Below are 18,727 nucleotides of genomic sequence, written 5' to 3'. Positions count from 1 at the left end.
TACTGCTCCCCTGCTTGTGTGTTCTCTCTGACAAATAAGTAAATAAACTCTTAAAAAAAAAAAAAAAAGGAAGGAAGGAAGGAGGAAGGATGGAAAGAGGAAGGAAGCAAGGAACGAAGGAAAGAAAGAAATCTCAGCCCCTCACCCATTGCTTCTTTTACTCTCCCTTACACCATCCCCGTTCATCTACATGTACTATCTAGCAACAGCTAGAAAGCAAAGGGTCATGCAAGTCACATGTGCAGAGATCTTAAAAGTGGAAAGTCGGTCCTTTAAGAGAGGAGTAAAGTGCTGGCAGATGCCCGGACATGAGAGGGACTGAAGAACAGAGCCAGACTAGCAGAGGTTCTCCAGGGAAGCTGAATGAAATGTTAGACAACCTCTGCCTGAGCGGCCATCATTTTGGCTGCCTTTAGATAACAGGGGGTGGGGTGGGGGGGTTATTTTCTCTATTTCATCTAGGTTCTCGAATCCCAAAGATAGATTGGGGGAACCGGCGTCTCTGGCCTCCCCTCTCTCTCCCCCCTCCCCTCTAGCTTGTAAAAGCCCATGAGGCAATGTTTCTCATCCAAGTCTCAAACGGATTAGCTTGGGCCACTGCATACACCAGGACAGGAAATAAACAGAATGCTGTCGTCCGGCCGGATTTTGTAGTATGCCTCCTGTATGAAGGCTCAAGTTGCTTGTCTGAGCTTTGCAGACAGAAGCTGGCACTGTTTCCCTGTTGTGGGAAATGCCAGCACATCTGGGCAGCAGCCCCCAGAGTCTGGTATTTGCACCACAGTGAGGGACCGATGTCGGGGTATAACGCTCTGTTGTGGGGGAGGCAGTCTGGCACCACAGGGCTTACTCACTGCGGGGCTGAGAGCAGACGGCTGCTCTCTCCTGAACACAGCAAACAGGAAACGCAGCGTTCAGCCAAGCGGCTGCCTTCTGTGCTTCTGCCACTCCTCAGCACCCCTCCCCAAATCTCCTCAATGTCAGATTGCGTGGTAATATCAGCATCATGAAAAACTACCTCTTCCAGGGGAAATGCATCGTAAGCAAGCTTCCCGGAGCTAACTGCTCTTTTGAACCCCTGAGAGCACTCTTCCCCACAGCCACAATAATGAAAAATCACAACTGAACCTCAAAAACCACACCGGGAAAGGAAGTGTACCTTCTTCAGGTACGCACGTGGCAGTGGAGGCCAATGTCTAGGATTGGAGGAGGAAGGAAGACCTCAAACCCAGAGTGAGAATGCAGGGTTAGCAGCCCCAGACATGTCTTAAGGCTGTGTAAACGTCCCCCTTCTCCAGGACACATTCCCAACACTCATTCCTTCTAATCACCCCATCTTTCTTCCTCCTACCCAGCTTCCCACACCACTCCTGGGCATGCTCTGTTCTTCTTAAAGACAGGTCAAGCCATTCTCTCTACCTCCTTCAAACTGGGAAGACGCATGTGGTCATGGACCCTTCTCTGGAGTGAATAAAGGCTCTTCATGGCCATCCTTTGAGGGCCATGATGCATACACGTGCCCAGGGTGTTATTTCCTTGAAGTTGGGCCTCGATTTCCATGCTAAGGTGTAAACATCAGCAGATGTGCTTTCCCAGTGATCACCAATTCGGTCAATGTTTGGACTAGAACATTAAGGAGAGAGCCTTAAAGATACCTATAAACCTTAAAAAATGAATACACAGACACGCATGCACACACACAGCTAACAACACAGCCAGAAAAGCACTCCGAGAAGCTGTTGGCCAAGGTCACTGATCCAAAGCCCCATAGTAACCTGTAGGTACAGAGGAAGACTGAATGACCCATTCAGTTTTGAGATAAAAATTCCATATCATACACTATCTTCTTTCCCCTTAGCCCCCAAATTCCAGTTGTGGGCATACTAGCCAGCACGACAATCTCTGTTCTAGACTGGGCCATAAAGGTCTCATTAGTTACATGTACTTATCTCTTTCTTTCTCCTATTCCTAGGAACAACTGTCCCCAGAAAAACCCAGAGAAGTCAGTCTTGTAACCCATCACCCTTTCTCTCTCCAAGCAAAGGCATTTGAGAAACCAAAAGTAAAGCCTAGCTAGGCGGCATTCTGGCGGCCAAGGAGCCCAAGATGAGAAGTTCTGAATTGCAGCTTTAGAAGCTTAGTTCCCTTATTGCACAGAGTTGTGACCAGGCCCCCCAGGTGAAGACTAATGATGTAGTCAGCCTCCCCACATCTCAGTGGGGTAGGGCCACACAGAGATCAGAGGAGAGTCCGCAAGCTATGAGTCAGGCTCATGACAGACCAGAGCCCCTGGGTATTCCTGAAGCATTTCCATAAGGCAACATCCCAGCAAGGAATTACACTCTATCTTCTAAAATCAGAGCCCCTGCAGTCTCCTCCCAGGGCAGTGCTTAAAAAAAATGCAGACATTTTCCCTCCAGTGTACTTTTCCTTTTCATATATTCTGTGTGAGCCACTGCCTTTTCCTTGTATTTGTTATTTTAAGTCTCATGTTTGCAGATTCCTTTTCTGTGAACCCATTTTAAGTCAGCAATTTCTTTCACGGAGTGTGGATTTTTATTTCTTCCAATTGAAGAGGTCTTGCTTCTGGGACTTGGAAGTCTTTTCCTCCTAACTACTATCTTGTGACTTAAGCATGAATCTTACTTTTGAAGTCTGCATCTCTGGCCACTCAGTTCAGCCTAGAGATATTACTTACACACACACACAAACAAACACACACACACACACACACACACACACACACACACCCCTCTTCCCCTCTCAAACAGACAGACTCCCCCATTTCTCTACGCTATCAAGTTTTATGCTGTTCCTGGGTATTTCCTAGAAAGTATGCAGTTACCAAGCAGATCTCAAAAATGTGGCAACTCACAGTTGGCAGAGAAATTTCAGATGCATCTTCTTCCTCTCCATCTCCACATCCCTGCTACACAGTGGCAACTTGTTTCCAGAAGCAAAACAGAACCACAAGTGTTCCCAAGCCTGAAGACTACGCCGGTCTTAAAATCAGAATCAATGCCAATAAAAGAACAACTTCTGAAGCCAGAAACAGGACTTAATATTCTGTATAGATAAATATTCTGTCAACATCTGAAATGGAGAGATGCTTAATTGGCAAGTGGGCATCCTTCTCCCAGCAGCTCGTGCCTCAAAGAGGACAGTTGTCTAGACTCCCAAATCCACGTCCTCCACTTATGCCCTGGGCAGCCACAGAGTAGTCAAAAGACTAGAAAGTAATTCTTAAAGTTAGCATTTCCTGACTCTGTTCAGTCCAGCAAATGCTTACTGCATGAACTACTCGATGCTGGGACATAATGACTATCCCAGAGCCCTTCAGAGATGTCTTTGGAGATGGTAACAGATCCTTGCATCACATCATAGTACAGGTGATGCTAGGACTGCATAGACCAGTCCTTTGGGGGCTGTCTCTTCCTTCCGGCGTCCTTTCCATAAGAACCAACACGGCATGGCCTCCTTCTGCTTTGCTCACCGCTGTATTTCCAGCAACCCACACGAGGGCTGGCTCATAGCAGAAATGCAATAATTACTTGCTGATTTAGTTTCTTGTTCTGTGGAGAAGCCACAGAATTCTCCTCTTTCCTTCTCTTACCCCACCCTAATCTTGAGAGCAGAGTTCTCCCATTCTGACAGAAACCTCAGTTGGGCAGTGAGAAGAACATCACACCCACACAGAGGGGAAAAAACACCCCAGGAAGAAGCTGGGAAGCCTCCATCTGAAAAAGATTTTCCAAAAAGAGAGCTGAGACATGGATGGGAGACAGGCATAGGGCAGGCAGGCATGCTGCCCTGGGCAACCACACCTCAGTCCCAGCTCTGAAGATTTAGGAAGCTGGGTTTTCACCATACTCCAAGGGCAAGAAAGGCAATGAACTGGGTCACCCTGACCAAGTGTAGGAGAATGATTTTCAACCACAGCATCAATTTGGTGAATTACAGTAAGGAATAAAATGGCCAAGGAGACCAGAGCAGAGCACATGCTTCCCATGATTTGGGAAGCAAACCTTAAGATCCAAAAATTAATTGATGACTGTGGAATTAGGGCAAAGGAATTACATCATGTAATAAAACAGGGCTCTACTCCTCTACCCCACTACATGATGCCACGATGTTTGTCCTATATCCCAACAGAGATGCCCTATGGCAGCCACAAAGTGAGGCCACTCCCGTGGCCGGTTGGGGTCTCCACCCCAGAAAGGCATTAACTCCCACCTCTTTCTACACCTTGCTTTCCTTGGTCTGGACTTCAAGAAATTCTAGGCCTATTGAGCATATCTCTGGAATCCCGAGTTGACCACCTATCACCGTAAGGTTTGCTGGGCCCCCGATACTATCCATTTATCTTTGCTCTATTCCAGAGCCTTCAAAGGAAGTATGTTTAAAAGTACTGGAGTTGAATCAAAAAACCAACTATCCAAAGGCAGGGCTTCACCATGGGATATCGCTTCATACCTAAGAGGACGGCTGTTATGTAAAAAAAGCAAAAACAAAAACAAAACCCGAAAATAAGTGTTAACAAGGATGTACAGAAACTGGCACCCTCGTGTGTCGCTGGTGGGTATGTAAAGTGGTGCAGCAGCTGCCAACGGCCGTACAGCAGCTCCCCCCCACCCCGCCAAGTTTCAACACGGAAAACCTCACAATCCAGCAATTCTGCCTCTGGGAATATTCCCCCAAAGGATCGAAAGCCAAGACTCCAGCAGGTATCTGTACACCGAGGTCCATGGCAACATTACTCCCGACAGCTGGAAGCTAGAAGCCATCCAAATACAGAGCGGCAGGTGAATGGATAAACAAAATACAGTATGTACACAGAGTTGAATAGTATTGAGCCTGAAAAAGAAATTCCAACACCGGCTATGACATGGATGAACTCCAAAACACGGCACTGCGGGAAATAAGCCAGACGCACAACAGATACTGCACGACTGCCCTTTTGTGAGGCGCCTAGAGTCCTCGCATCCACAGAGACGGAAGGTAGAACGGTGGCTGCCGAGGGCTGGGAGAAGCAGGGAATGGGAAGTTTTCAGTTGAGGGACACAGAGTTTCAGCTTGGGACGATGAAAATGTTCTGGGGACAGATTGTGGTGATGGTTGCACAACAACGTGAGTGTTATGTTATATACATTTTACCAAAATTTTTATAAAAGTTCTAAAACCTTTCTTAATTAGAAAATAATAAGAAATCAGCACTCCCCACCCAGGGTACTTGAGGGAAGTGTAAGTGAGAGCTCCCCAGAACAAAAGACCCTCCCTTGGGGACATGCAGGCATCCTTGCCTGGCAAGTCCTTCCTCTGTGGCTGACCTTCAAGTTGTATTCAGCTCTGCTCTTCTCAAGAGACCCTGCAGTGAGACTCCTTTCCATGTAAAAGGAACATTCTGTCTGGGCTGTGGGGATCCTCCTCCTCCCTGCCTGAGAGAGCCCTGGGCAGCTGCAAGAAAACCGGTGCTTCCCTTCACCAGTCCCGGAAATGCACTGACTGCTTCCCACCCTCTCCCCCAGACCCCTTTCACCTTCTGTTCCTGTCATTAGCCAACCTCATTTCAGCAGAAGGACAATATAAGTTACCACTCCAGAGCTTCCAGAGCATTTTTCGCATTTAAAGTTACAAAGAGAGGGTGCCTGGGTGGCTCAGTTGGTTAAGCAGCTGGCTCTTGATTTTGGCTCAGGTCCTAACCTCAGGAATGTGAGTTCAAGCCCCCTCATGGGCTCCACACTCAGTGAGGCCTCTGCTCTGATTCTCTCCCTTTGCCTCTGCCTTTCCCCCCAGCTCACACCCAGGCGCTCTCTCCCTCTCTCAAATGAATATATAATGAATATATATATATATATATATATATGTATATATACATATATATATATATATATATTTTTTTTTTTAAATAAAGCCACGAAGAGAACCACAAAGAAGTACTCTCCTAACACTAGCTCTAGTCTCTGAGGAATATTAACTGGAGACCAGTCAGAATTCATGGGCCTGGGAAACAAGACTGCCGACATTTTTATTTTACCAAATAAGGAAATTTTTGAAAATAGCTATTACTAACAATTAGCATCCTAGAAACAAAGGGTCATTTGAGGCACCTTCCAAGGGAAGAAAGAATCTCACAGGAAAGGTAGCCCTCTGTGAGAAAGGAAGGCTGGCAGTCTGACCAACATTGTCATAGCAAGCAGATATGTTTTCATGGTTGGGCATTACACCACCTCTGTCCAGTGTGTTCATGTGACACCTGCCTGAAACAGCTTACATATTCATTCATTCTGAAAGCAAAGGAAAGGACTGAAAGAGACATGGTGAGATTTTTTTTCTACGGAAGCTATAATTCTGTAACTTAACACCAAGTTGCTTTCCATTTGCAACACAAAGTCAATGATGTGTGTCTATTTGTAAAAACCGTGTGTGTGTGTGTGTGTGTGTGTACATGAGTGTGTGTATATACAGTGCAACATGGATATGTACTGTCACAGGCTGAACTGTGTCCCCCTAAAATTTGCATGTTGTAGCCCTACCCCCCATACCTCAGAATGTGGCCCTAGTTGAAAACAGGGTCTTTAAAAAAGTAGGTTCAAATGAAGCCATTAGGGTGAGTCCTAATCCAGTCTGACTGGGGTTCTTACAAGAAGTGATAAGGACACGCAGAGAGACACCAAGACCACCTGGGCACAGAGGGACAACCATGTGAAGGAAGCAGCAAGAGGATGGCCACCTCCAAGGGAAAAGGTCTAAAACATATCCTTCTCCTAGTTCACAGAGAAAACCACCCCTGGACTTCCAGTCTCCAGAACTGTAAGCAAATAAATTTCTGTCATTTCAGCCACTCAGTCTTTGGTATTTTGTTATGACAGCTCTAGCGAACTAATACAGCTTTCATTAATTAGATACACTGTCCTAGAAAGTCCATTAAAAATGACTTACATAATACCAACCGCTTCTACTACAACTAAACAACAAATATATTTCCAGAAAAAAAAACATTTTCAAAATGTCATAACTCTATCCCACTGCAAGCCATCTTCACCAAATACATTTATGACATTCCCATCAGCATGTCCTTCAAGGAGAAAGAGCACGAGTCTTGTACATGGTAAAATTAGTATGGGTCAATTCAGACCAATGAGGGTATTTTAAACACAATGAGCTCAACAATGAAAGATGTAGGCGACTTTGAAAAGTCAAAGCCTGTGCCCTCAAAGAATCTGGGCTGGTCTTCAAAACTAAACTCTCCTCTGTTGAATGTCACCCCTTCAGATCCACGCATGTAGAAGTTAAGGTGCAACACAGAAGCCTGATGACATGGGTAGACAACAGGTGAACAGCTCAGCATGACAGGGAGGCCCCTGATAGCACAGGAGCCAGGTGGAGGAGGGCTCAAAGACAGTCAGTCCTCTGAGCCTTTGCCCACTCTATTCCACCTGAAAGCCTGGACTGCCATCTACCCCTACCTCGGATTCCCGCCAACCTCTGAGAACAGAGTTCAGTCACCACTTCCCCCTGCCCCCAGTCCTGCCCAAGCCCAAGAGGACTGTGCCTCTTCCTTCAAATCCCATCACATGGATTACCCGCATCTATCACTTTAATAAGGACAGTATAAATCAGTCTCCCTCAGGATCAGACCTTGCCTCTCGCTGAACTCTCATGCTGATTTATAGAGCTGCTATTATAAAACATCACAGCCAGGTGAATCACCATCTTAACCATGGTAGGGAAACAACCCCCCTCTCCATTTTAATTAGTGGAGTTTTGGGAACACTTGGCATCATAGGGCTAAGCAGAATGAGACTGGCCATATCGTAAATCACTGTGAGGGTGATCTGGCACACAAGCCGACTTTGCATTTATTGCTCATGCTGTCTCCAAACAGCACACACTGTTCTTTACAGCTCTGAGCTGAATCATTCTTCTAACAACACAAGCCAAAAGAGAAGGACCAGGTATTTCAATCTCTGTTCCACAGAAAAGGAAATGTAGACTAAAGCAGTGTTTATTTAAGGCCCCCAGACAGGGCCACAGGAAAGCTACATTTGCTAATGACTGTCTTCTCCTCAGTCTGGGATTCTGACACTCAGCCGTGCGTCATTTCTAGTTTCTCCACCTGCCCCACCCACTGCCAACCTCGTGCCATCCCTGATGATAAACAAATCACAGTCTGGTAGAGCAAGGCCAGCCAGGCTCCAGGCTGCCCAGGCCTCCTCATCTGCAGGGAGGGGCTGGTCAGGAGAGAGCCAGAGGGAGCCCAGCATAGGGAGGGAAGGTCAGAAAGTAGGTTCCCCACTCTGGCTGCCTAGAGATGCTGGGGATGTCAGCCCCCCAAGTCCTGGGACATACCTGGCTCATCCTCCTGGAGCATCAGTTTGGAAGAGAACTTGAAAGATGATTTTTTTTTTTTATATTAAGTTCAGAGATATTATAGAGTAAACTGCAAATATCAAATGAATGTGCAAGATAAACACAGACTTGCTTCTGGCAGCCTTGGCCTCTGCTTCTCCCAGAAATATGGGTTAACCATACTCTCCGGCAGAGGTAATTTTTTTTTAAAGATTTTATTTATTTATTTGACAAAGAGAGAGACAGCAAGAAAGGGAACACAAGCAGGGGGAGTAGGAGAAGCAGGCTTCCTGCTGAGCAGGGAGCTGGACCCCAGGACCCTGGGATCATGACCTGAGCCGAAGACAGATGCTTAATGACTGAGTCACCCAGGCACCCCTCCTGTTGAGGTAATTTAATGGAGATTTTAGGGGAGCACTGGTAGGAATATGTATCGATTTACGTGATAAAATTTCCAAATCTTCAGATCCTCATCTGTTGTTTCTTCTTCTTCTTCTTCTTGATCCACACAAGAGAATTATATTTGGGGGAAAATCTGCACAAAGGTTACAGAATGATGGGTGCTGTATACACCCACATACCCTCACTTTTCTCCAAGTTTTCTTTCTTGACCAACTAGGCAACTGTAGAGCTGACCCGTAGGAAGCAACTCCCTCAGCCCTGCCCCACCTTTGCCTTTAATTGTTGTTTTTGCTGTTACTGAGGACATAAGGAACACAAAGACATCTTCGAGGAGAATAATTATTTGAAGCTTATAAATTATTTTCAGTTGAAGTGTTATGAAATTGGCTAATGTTCTCTAGTCAGATGAACATCTCATAGATCTTGGTAACAGAGACTCAAGCAACAATTCAACCCAGACTTTAACATCCGTAATTTCAGCATTTCATAAAAAGATGCTCAACTTCTGCTTTTTTATTTCACCTCTCGGCAACACCATAACAGATAGAAGAATCACATTTGCAAGGAAGGAGAAGCCAAAATGCATACTTTCCTCTCTTTCTAATGGGACTAAGCATCTCTTATTCTCCAAACAAGAAGAAAAATCACTTTGTACCCCGATATAAGCCAAAAATAACATGACCATCCTGTCTGAAAGTTGGTCCCCCAAAGTAATAAAACCTTGAACGTGTCCCATAAGCCTGGACTTCCCAAGAAAAAAACTATTTTTTTCCTGATTGTTTGCTATGGAATGTCTGAAGATAAGTCATGACTTCAGAGAATACAAAGATCATATGTGAAAGTTGCCTTCAACCATGAAAAGTAGACTAATGGACACTTGAGAACTCTGATAATCTTATGAGGTATTTTCTTTCAAGTATTTATTGTTTTTATCTGATGAGCCAATCTTCTGAAGCCTGACTCCCTTGCACTCTGGGCAAGTAAACATTTTCTTTCCTTTCCTAAATGCTCCCACTTCTAAGTCTGAAGTCCATGCAACCTCAAGGAAACAGACCATTACTCTTTACTATTCCAACCCAAGCACATACAGTCCATACTCTGAGTGGGCACAACTGTGGAACCTGATCAAATGTCCATTTTATTCTTGTCTCCTATCGCCCTTTAAATGGATTCAGTGGATACATCCTCCCTGTCCTCAGACGAACACTTGGGTAGATCCCATGACTTTGCTGCTCAAGCAACCACTTTAAAGTCCCAAAAGAATTCTAATGTGCAGCCTGGAAATTAAAGAAACTCCAACCAGGTTATAACACTAAATGTCCTGCTCTGTGCAGCTAGGTCCTTCTGCACGCTGCTCTCCTGTAGAGATTGGTGGAAGCATGACCTCTTTTCTTTTTCTCTACTTTATGTCCAACTGCTGGCCAGTTTCTCACCCCAACAAGATCAAAGAAGGAGGACAGGACTGTGTTAACTGTCTTCACACACTCTATTTATGGGAGTTTTCATGATACTCATTTTCCTTCAGCTGCCTGCTCACTCTGACCTCAGCCTCTGGATTTCTGGAAACTCTAGCTGCTGGAAACCTGGGCTGAATTTATAGTGTCTCCAGGCCAGGCCTCTTTCCCACATGGTCCTACCTGGTCCCCAGGAAATCCTCTGGCATCTTTTGCCCTAACAAACTCTGAGAAGGCTGGTGATCTTATGACCCAGGCTACCATATGAGCACCAAATGCAGGAAACACATGTACAGTTGAACTAGTGGTTTCTCAAAAGGCCCCCTCACTAGGTTTGGGATGAAGGAAATGATCTTTCTGAATAAATCTCTTTAACACAGCCCCCTCTCTTAATCCTCATATTCCTGAAGTGGTCAGTGGGGTTTGTGAGTTAAAGAAAAATTCTCAAATATCTACATTAAAGTTTCTACTTGGTGGTCTAGCACTTTCCTTTGGAATTTCACATAACTTTAATGTGTGGCTCAGTCAAAACTTAAATTCAGTATCCTATTTACATCCACACACTTAAAAGTGTTTAGGATGGACTAGTAATTTCCAATTATCTCAAAGTTCATTTTACTGTTATATAGCTAATAAAACTGAGGAATATGAACACTGAAAGGGGCATTCAGAGATACAAAAGTCAACACTCCAGTCACTGGTGGAGAATCCTCTCCCAGTCCTGACACAAGATCACCCAATACTGGCTTGATCTGACACTGGGAACATACCTACTTCCTCTTCCTCAGATATCTGAGGACTGGCCTTATAACCAGCCAAGGCTCCTCTCTCTGGCAGGTTAAACACTCACTGTTCCTCATATGACCTAGTCTTCAGACCCTCATCATCCAGGTCACCTTCCTCTGGATGCTGCAAAGTCAGTTTCTGTCCTCTATTAAGGGGCCACCAGAAGGGGACATCATGTGGAGGGACCCTGGGCTCCCTTGACCCAGTCGCCTTAGGTTTGGTTAGATGGTAGTGGTTAAGGGCCCAGGTTCTAATCCCCGCTCTACTATTTACTGGCTATGTAATCTTAGGCAAATTACTTAATCCTTCTGTGCTTCAGCCTCCTTATCTGTAATGAGAATGCTGATAATTGTTTCCCTTACTTCATGGGGTTGATATAGGGATTGAGATAAAATTGTGAAACACTCATACCTGTGCTTGGCACATAATAAGCTCCATACAAATGTCTATAAAAAAAGGTCTGTCCTTGGGCTGCCTGGGTGGTTCAGTCGCTAAGCCTCTGCCTTTGGCTCAAGTCATAATCCCAGAGTCCTGGCATCAAGCCCCGTCCAGTTCCCCACTGAACAGGAAGACTGCTTCTGTGTCTACCACTCCCCCTGCTTGTGTTCCCTCTCTCACTGTCTCTCTCTCTCTCTCTCTGTCAAATAAATAAATTAAATCTTAAAAAAAAAAAAAAAAGTCTGTCCTTGTCAGCGCAACCCAAGTTTGGGTCCAGTGACTGAATTATCTGTATGTCCCTAGCTTTGGGAAGCCCTGTTTGTAAAATGTAAAATAGTAACAGCAACCTAGCTGTGAGAAGTAAAGGACACTGTGCACTAGGAAGCACTTAGCCAAGTCATTATCACACTGAAGACATTAGAAGGTCAAGAATAAGCATTCTCCAGAAGAGATCACATATTAGTTTACAAAATCAGACTCAACAAATAAAAGGAGATTGAAGTCATACCATGCACCTTTTCTGACCACAGCACTATGAAACTTGGAGTCAACCATGAGAAAAAAAATCTGGAAAGACCACAAACATATGGAGGTTAAATAACATGCTACTAAATAATGAATGGGCCAAACCAGGACATAAAAGAAGAAATTTTAAAAACTATATGGAAATAAATGAAAATGAAAACACAATGGTCCAAAACCTTTGGGATGCAGCAAAAGCCATACTAGAAGGGGCGTTTATAGCAAAACAGGTCTACCTTATGAAGCAAGAAAAATCTCAAATAAAAATTGAAACTTACACCTCCAGGAGCTAGAAAAAGAACAAAAAATGAAGCTGAAAGCCAGCAAAAAGAAGGGAATAATAAAGGTTATAGCAGAAATAAATGATATAGAAACTAAAAAGACAAATAAAACAAATCAATGAAATCACGAACTGGTTCTTTGAAAAAAAAAAAAAACAAATTAATAAACCTCTAGCTAGATTATGCAAGAAAAAAGAAAAAACTCAAATAAATAAAATTACAAATGAGAGAAGAAATAACCAACACCACAGAAATATAAACAGTTATGAGAATACTATGAAGAACTATATGCCAACAAATTGGACAACCTAGAAGAAATGGACAAGTTCCTTTCTTTTATTAATGTGATGAGTCATGTTGATTGATTTGTGTAAATTGAAACCGAAACAGGAAGAAAAAGAAAAAGGAAGAAAAGGAAAAGAAAAAGAAAAAGAAAAAGAAAACCTGGGGCGCCTGGGTGGCTCAGTGGGTTAAGCCGCTGCCTTCAGCTCAGGTCATGATCTCAGAGTCCTGGGATCGAGCCCCGCATCGGGCTCTCTGCTCTCTAGGGGAGCCTGCTTCCTCCTCTCTCTGCCTGCCTCTCTGCCTGCTTGTGATCTCTCTGTCAAATAAATAAATAAAAAATCTTTAAAAAAAAAAAAAAAAAAGAAAACTTGAACAGACTGATAACCAGCAAAATTGAATCAGTAGCCAAAAAACTCCCAACAAACAAAAGTCTAGGGCCAGATGGCTTCATATGTGAATTCTATCAAACACTTAAAGACGAGTTAATACCTATTCTTCTCTAACTATTCCAGAAAATAGAAATGGAAGGAAAACTTCCAATTTATTCTATGAGGTCAGCATTCTCCTGATACCAAAACCAGATAAAGACACCACAAAAAAAGAGAACTATAGGCCAATATTTCTGATGATCATAGATGCAAAAATCTTCAACAAAATACTTAGCAGACCAAATCTAATGATACATTTAAAAAAATGAAACATAATCAAGTAGGATTTATTCTTGGCCTGCAAGAGTGGTTCAATTTATACAAATCAATCAACATGACTCATCACATTAATAAAAGAAAGGATAAGAATCATGTGATCATTTCAATAGATGCAGAGAAAACATCTGACAAAGTACAACATTCATTCGTGAAAAAAACCCTCAACAAAGTAGATTTAGAAAGAACACACCTCAACATAATAAAGGCCATATATGGAAAAGCCCACAGCTAATATCATCCTAAATGGGGAAAGAGTGAGAGCTTTCCTCTATGATCAGGAACACAGCAGCGGTGTCCACTCTTACCACTTTTATTCAACATAGTTCTGGAAGTCCTCTCTATAGCAATCTGACAACAAAAAGAAATTAAAGGGTATTCTAACTGGCAAGGAAGAAGTTAAAATTTCACTCCTCATAGATGACATGATAGTCTATATAGAAAATCTGATTCTACCAAAAAACTATTAGAACTGATGAATTCAGTGAAGTCATATGATACAAAATCAACGTAACAGAAATCTGTTGCATTTCTATACACTAATAATGAAGCAGCAGAAGGAGAAATTAAGAAAACAATCCCATTTACAACTGCACCAAAAATAAAGAGATAGCCAGGAATGGTATGGTCTAGGAATAAATCTAACCAAAGTGGTAAAAGATCTGTACTCTGAAAACTACAAAACACTGATGAAAGAGATAAAAAATGACTCAAAGAAATAGAAAGACATTCCATGCTCATGGATTGGAAGAACAATTATTGTTAAAATATCTCTACTTCCCAAAGCAATCTACACATTTAATGCAATTCCTATCAAAATACCAACAGCATTTTTCAGAGCTAGAACAATCCTAAAATTTGTACAGAACCACAAAAGACCCTGAATAGCAAAGCAATCTTGAAAAAGAAAGGCAAATCTGGAGGCATCACATCTGGACTTCAAGCTTTATTACAAAGCTGTCATCATCAAGACAGTACGGTACCAGCACAAAAACAGACACATAGATCATTGGAACAGAAGAAAGAACCTAGAAATGGATCCTCAGCTCTATGGTCAACTAATCCTTGACAAAGCAAGAAAGAATATTCAATGGCAAAAAGACAGTCTCTTCAACAAACTGTGCTGGGAAAACTGGACAGCCACATGCATAACAATGAAACTGGACCATTCTCTTTCACCCTGTACAAAAACAAAATCAAAATGGATTACAGACCTAAATGTGAGACCTAAAAACATAAAAATCCTTGAAGGTAGCACAGGCAGTCATTTCTCAGACACTGGCTAGAACTAGAGAGTATTATGCTAAGCAAAAATTAGTCAGCAGCCTGAAGCAAGAGAAACAAAAGCAAAAACAAACTATTGGGACTACATCAGAATAAAAAGTTTCTGCACAGGGAAGAAAACAATCAGCAAAGCTAAAAGGCAGCCTATGGAATGGCAGAAGATATTTGCAAATGACATATCTGATAATGGGTTATTATCCAAAATATATGAAGAACTTCTATAACTCAATACCCAAAGAACAAATAATCTAATTTAAAAATGGCCAGAAGACATGAATAGACATTTTCCAAAGAAGACATACAAGATGGCCGACAAACACATGAGGAGGAGATGCTCAACATCACTCCTCATCAGGGAAATGCGAATCAAAATGACAATGAAATACCACTTCACACCTGTCAGAATTGCAAAAATCAACAACACAAGAAACAAAACAGGTGTTGGTGAGGATATAGAGAACGGGGAACCCTGTTACACTGCTGGTGGGAATGCAAACTGGTGCAGTTACTCAGAAAAACAGTATGGAGGTTCCTCAGAAAGTTGAAAATAGATTCTACTAAAATCTAGTAATCACACTAGTCGGTATTTACCCAAAGAATGCAAAAACATTATTTCAGAGGGGTACATACACCCCAATATTTATAGCAGCATTATCAACAATAGCCGAATTATGGAAAGAGCCCAGATGTTCACACCCACTGACGAACAGAAGAAGTGGTGTATATATACAATGGAATATTACTCAGCCACAAAAAAGAATGAAATCTTGGGGAGCCTGGGTGGCTCAGTTGGTTAAGTGTTTCCTTCAGCTCGGGTGGTCCTGGGATCTAGTCCGGATTCAGGCTGCCTGCTCAGGGGGAGCCTAACTTCTCCCTCTGCCCTCCCCCCCGCTTATGCCTTCTTTCTCTCAAATAAATAAAAATCTTAAAAAAAAAAAAAAAGAGGAATGAAATCTTGCCATTTGCAATGACGTGAATGGAACTAGAGAGCATTATGCTAAGCAAAATAAGTCAGCAGAGAAAGATAAATACCGTATGCTTTCACTCATATGTGTAATTTAAGAAACAAATGAGCAAGGGGGTGGGGCAGGAAAGAGAGAGGCAAACCAAGAGACTCTTGGCTATAGAGAACAAAGGGTGGTTACCAGAGGGGAGGGGTTGGGGGCATAGGATTAAGGAGGGCACTTGTGATGAGCACCAAACAGTTGTATGGAATTGCAGAATCACCATATTATACACTTGAAACTAATATTACACTGTATGCTAACTAACTGGAATTAAAATAAAAACTTTAAAAAATAAATAAAAGGTTAAAAATAAAGGATTCAGAGGAATTGTGACTGGCAAAATATCAGGCCTAGAGAAATAGGGAGGAGGAATCCTACATTTTCTAGAATGCGCAGATGATATAATTTGCACAGCAAAAGGTCACCCCCACCGCGAGCAGAGTGGGGTTAGCCTAGAAGGATCAATGCGGGCAGCCAGGGAGAGGTGTGTACACCCTAACAGAGGCAGCAGGATAAACAACACAGAACAAAACACACTCACATTTCACAAAACAATACTTTCCTTGCATATACAATGCACTCTGATGTTTTCTCCTCTTTTCTATTTAATTTCATGTTGTAAAAAATGCTGGTATAACTCACTACGCTCATATTACCCTAACAAGTCATAATCCACATTTGAAAAACAATGACAGGGCATGCCCCAAACCAAAAACCGGGTAAGTTGCTAGATAAGAGAAAGAAGTTAGTTTGGCATAAACTCTCTTTGCGAATCCTTTCCTAGGTGGTCTCGAGCTTTCTCCTTTAAAAATCTACTCTGGAATGTTGCCAGGTTTCAATGTTTCCCTCTCTGGAAAAGTCAGGTACAGTGCTCCTCTATCAAGCCTGCTGCAAGGTGACTGTGAACACTTTTCACTGCTCTAGGATCCCTGTTATTTGGGCCTTGAGTTATCCAGCCCAGTCTTGGGTTTCAAGACCTCTAAAGGGGCTCTTATTTCTTTGCTCCCAGGAAGAAATAAACTGGGAGCAATTCTGCCTTCTCCTAAACCAACTGATATCATCTTCCATAAACACTGCAGATCATCCTGATCAGAGCCTGACTCCTTGATGTGGGCACCCAGCTCACAGTAGCCTCTCTGTTCTGGACCTTACCCGTAGCAGCCCCAGGCCACTTTCCTGCCTGCATTCTTGGCAATGCACTCCAGGTGTACCTAAGGGACACTGGCCTCAGGGTTCTAGTTTCCAGACCCACTACTCCCCACTCTTGACCAGGGGATTCAGTAGAAAAACTTCTCTCATATCTCAACCTAATTTTTTTTCATGTGCAAACTGGCAATACTACCACTTAACCTTTGGGGTTAATTCATGAGGATTTATATAGGGAAGTTCCCTTGTTTTCCCTGGAGTAGCATGGACAATTACCCCCCAAGCACCCTTTGCTTTCAGGACACCATACGATGCTTTCTTTTGTCATGAGATTAAATCCTGGGAAATAGCTGGGATTCATCCTGTCGTCTGAACTGCTCCAGGAACCACAAAGCCTCAAAACAAGTTTCTAATGAGGCAATCTTCGTCTTCCTCAGTTAATTATGCAGAAAGGATGGAAAGGGAAGAAAAACGAAACCGCTCTTTCCCTCTTATCAGTAAAATGACCTGCGGGCAGGCTCGCTAGTGCTAAAGAAATGAATTAACTGTAGAGCCAGGGTTGATTCCGGAACCCTGCCCACTGCTGGGGGCGTGCACCGCGGGCCAGCAAACCGCGCATTTTACCTGGATTCGCAGGGTCCTGGCGCCCAGAAGGGCTCTCCGTTGTAGGGCACAGCGGTGCCAGGCAGGCCAGGACCCGGACTCGGAAAGTTTTCTCATGGGCGGGAGAAGGTGTTCCACGGCCCTCCCAACGCAGAGGAGGATACCCGCCCAAGCCCTGAGCCCCGAGCTCCACCGCCTCCAGCCTTTACGGAAGGCTTCCAGCGGGCCACGCATGTCCGTGGCTTCGGCAAGGTCTTCAACTTGGGTGCGCTCCACGGGGTCTCACTCTTCCTCCCGGCACGCTCAAGCCCCAGTTATCCCATTCCCTCTCCCCGCTCCCAAACACCCCTCACCCCACCCCCCAACTGAAAAACCACCGCCAACCCCGATGAGCCCGACTGCCTTCTCCCCAGCCTCCCGACACCGTGCCGCGACTCGGCATGGCCCCGGGCGCCCAGTCCCGCCCGCGGTTACCGGCTGGCGCTCCTCTGCCCGCGGACACCGCTCCTCCGAGGTGCGTGAGCGTCGCCACTGCCTCCACCTCCTCCGGCGCCCGAGGCCTCGGCGTGTCGCTCCTGGCGCCGCGGTGCGACGGGGACGCGCGCTCCCGACCTGCAGCCCCGGCGGCAAGGGGCGCGGGGGGCCGCCTCCAGAGCCCGGGGCCGCCGAGGCCAAGAGAAGGCGAGCTTTGCCCAGCCCTGCCCGGCTCATACTAACCCCTCGCTATCTGGATAACAGCTTTCCGCAGGGGAGAAAGAAAAGAAATCAGAGAATACTTGACCCTCCCCAGCTCTGCAGTGGGTCCCTCAGACCAGTTTTGACTAATGAGTTGAGCAAGAAGGAGTGAGTGGGGCAGCACGAATGAGATTTATGAGAGATCCTCAGCGTTGAGTTCAAGTTCATTAAGGCCGAGGTCCTCCATCATGAGCTACTAAAATTACCTCAATTTCAGTTCTGCCTTCTGCTTGCAGGTGTGGGTGCCAACGGACAGTCTAAATGTCCCCCAAGCAGGGCCCCAAAAGGATAGGACTGGACTGAGAGTAGTTTCAAGTTAGCAGACTGGCTCACTCCTCCAGTAAATATTTACGGAGACCGTAGTCCATTCCAGACACCGATCTGGGCGTTAGGGATACTGCCTCCTTGACCTTATAATTCCAGTAAAGAGACACTCAGTAAACATAAATGCATGAAATAGGTAGCATGTGCAGTAGCAATAAGAGCTATAGCGAAAAAAATAACTCAGGAAGAGCATAAATAATGGGGGGGCAGTTTTAATTCGGGGGTGAGAGGTGGCCCCAAACTGAAGGTGGCTCTTGAGTAAAGAACTGAAGATGGGAGAGGAAGCGTGCTGGCATCTGGGGAGAAAGCCTGTTTTGTGCTCCTCGCCCCAAGATGTTCTTTATGGTGTAAGGCATTTCTTACACTACTCGCACACACCACAGCTTACAAATGAGGACTCTGTAGCT

The 18,727-nt window shown here is 44.3% G+C and overlaps 1 protein-coding gene across 1 annotated transcript in view; it reads right to left on the bottom strand.

Annotated features, from left to right (window-relative positions):
* The window catches only part of LOC111147888 (melanocortin 2 receptor accessory protein 2), a 49,434-nt gene extending 31,648 nt beyond the window's left edge, over nt 1-17,786 (bottom strand). Inside the window, exon 1 of the mRNA XM_022504152.1 lies at nt 17,736-17,786. The gene's annotated coding sequence lies outside the window, so the exon portion shown is untranslated. The remainder of the gene's footprint in view (nt 1-17,735) is intronic.
* Nucleotides 17,787-18,727: the final 941 nt, after the last annotated feature.

This window comes from Enhydra lutris, unplaced genomic scaffold (genome assembly GCF_002288905.1).
Source record: "Enhydra lutris kenyoni isolate GAN:26980312 unplaced genomic scaffold, ASM228890v2 scaffoldscaffold17, whole genome shotgun sequence".
NCBI lineage: Eukaryota > Metazoa > Chordata > Mammalia > Carnivora > Mustelidae > Enhydra > Enhydra lutris.
This window is presented reverse-complemented; position numbering and strand designations above follow the sequence as displayed.